This window comes from Octopus sinensis, linkage group LG11 (genome assembly GCF_006345805.1).
Source record: "Octopus sinensis linkage group LG11, ASM634580v1, whole genome shotgun sequence".
NCBI lineage: Eukaryota > Metazoa > Mollusca > Cephalopoda > Octopoda > Octopodidae > Octopus > Octopus sinensis.
The window spans coordinates 43,502,747-43,505,246 of NC_043007.1; the positions used below are offsets into that span (position 1 = coordinate 43,502,747).

Below are 2,500 nucleotides of genomic sequence, written 5' to 3' on the forward strand. Positions count from 1 at the left end.
CCAACAATTTAATTGTAGTTGGGCCCTATAGGCCACCCTAACTCCTTTTCTATGCTCCAAGGAATGCCTCTACAGTATTAAGTGTTTCATCCATCAGTGTCATGCTGACAACATACTAATGGTGGGGGATTTCAACCTTCCCAGTGTTGATTGGTCCACAAACAGCTTGAAACCAGGTTTTTCTACTTCAACTCCTGATAAGGAAGCAATCGAATTGATTTTTGAGTTCATGGATGAGTTTTTCCTTACCTGACTTGTTCATGTACCAACAAAGCGTCACAAAACACGTTGGATCTAGTGTTCAGTAACCATACAGACACTATCCTCAATATTACAGCGGAAAAAACAACACTACTCTCAGACCATCACATAGTTCTCTGCGATCTGAGATTCTACCACCCAAAGATCCAGTGACATCTCTCCAGTCCATCCATTTTACACTATGGATCTTCATAAAGCAGACTGGGGTGGGATCAATCATGATCTTTTACAAGTTGATTAAGCATCCACGCACGCACACACCCCTCCAACATAAACACATCATGGCAGACATTTGTAGATACGGTGACACATATATGCGCAAAACATACTCCATTAAGATCAGTATACAAATCTAAGTGAAGAATCCCTAGAAATAGAAGAGCCATTATCAGAAAAGTAAAAAGAATTAACAAGAAAATCAACCAACTTAAATACTGCCAGCAGCAACGCACCCATTCGACTGCCATTGCATCACTCGAATCGAAAAAAACACGGCCTCCAAAAAAGTATGATGACCATCATTAATAGTCAAAGAGCAGCCGAGGAGAGCTGGGAAATTGAGAACATAAAACTCAATCCCAAAATGTTCTAGTCATTTGCAAAAAATATAAAGACACTGTTTCCATTGTTGGTCCACTAGTTGACGAGAACAACGCTCTACATTATGAAGCAAAATCCATGTGCGAGATACTGGAGAGACAATACTACTCTGTCTTCAGTAACCCTAATGTGGTTCATCTGGCTAGTATGCGTGTTGTAAACCCTCAACTAACCATATCTGACATAACTTTTGGTGCTACTGATATCCTACGAGAAATAGATAAGATCAAGCACAACTCGGCAGTAGGTCCCGATAAGTTCCCAGCCACTGTCCTGAAGATGTGTCGACATCAAATTGCACCCCGCTCTAGCTGAGCTCTGGAGAAATTCACTTGATGCAGGCTACATTCCTGATCATTTTGCTGAGATGGATGGGTTTTCTCAAGCACAGCATATCGCTATTCATCTCGGCCTCTTGTCATCTCCTCTGAGAGGCTAAAGATTTCATCCCACGTCCTTCTGAATCTCCCTCTTCCACTGGCTCTTTTCATCGTCGTCGTCATCGTCGTCATCGTCGTCGTCATCATCATCCTCATATAGCGTCCCTTTTTCCACACTAGCATGGGTTGGACGGCTCGACATGAATGACGTGCCAGAGGGTTGCAGCGTGTTACAATGTCTGCTTTCGCAGGGTTTCTTCTGCTGGATGCTCCCCCTAACGCCATCTGCACTTCTTTATACAGCTGCTCTCATCTATCTGCATCACACGACCATACCAATGCAGTCTTCTCTCTTATACACCGCATCTGATGCCTCTTATACCAAATTTTTCCCTCAACGCATTTTACTCGCAAAGAACGTAGAAGGTTAAACATTTGAAATTAAAATAAAATAGATAAAGGTTTTAAGTAAATTATTTTGTCCGTTCTTGTTTTTCTCACTCATTTTCGTCTATTTCTTTGTCCTCTTCTTGTTCTACCCCTGTCATATTTCCTGTTGTGTTAGTTACATGTAATCTAGCTAATACAATTAATTATAATACAATTATATACAATTGATCTTGACACTTGTTTTCTTATTCACCTAACTATGATAAGAAAGCTGGTTTCCGTGTAATGGTTTCGTAGTCGTTTTCTATTCGTTTTGCTGTTCGCTATTATATGAACACAAAACGAAAGATCGCCACAGACACAAATGCACACACACTCACAAGCACTTTCATATATATGTAGGTGGAAAATGTAAACAAATGAGTAAACCGAAAAATCAGCGCTCTTCTAAAGAGGTTAGAGACATTTCCTTCACACCTTTCCTGTGAGAAATGCACTGAACCAGTTGAATGGTCATTGAAATCCTGTAACCAACGATGATATTGTTCATGAATTAAGCAGAAATTTCACCCACATCACAAAACTATTAATTACACAAAGAAGGTATGAAAGAAACAAAAGAAGATATGGAAGAAACAAAGAAGATATGAAAGAAACAACAAAAAAGAAAACAAGAAGAACTAAAAATAAACAAGGTAAAAACAAAACGGATAGTAAAAGACACGAAGCCAAAGAAAAACAAGTGTATGCTAAATGATACTTGAGAAAAGCAAATTAAAAGACATAGACCAAATCGAGTGATTATCTGCAAAAACAGCGGCTGTTTATAGAACACTGGGAATATAATATAGTATATGTTTAATGTCAAT

The 2,500-nt window shown here is 39.1% G+C and overlaps 1 long non-coding RNA gene across 1 annotated transcript in view; it reads left to right on the top strand.

Moving 5' to 3' along the window:
- Nucleotides 1-804, top strand: part of LOC118765267 — an 8,963-nt gene extending 8,159 nt beyond the window's left edge. The window contains exons 2-3 of the long non-coding RNA XR_005001106.1: nucleotides 299-304; nucleotides 560-804. This is a non-coding gene — a long non-coding RNA (uncharacterized LOC118765267). The remainder of the gene's footprint in view (nucleotides 1-298; nucleotides 305-559) is intronic.
- Nucleotides 805-2,500: the final 1,696 nt, after the last annotated feature.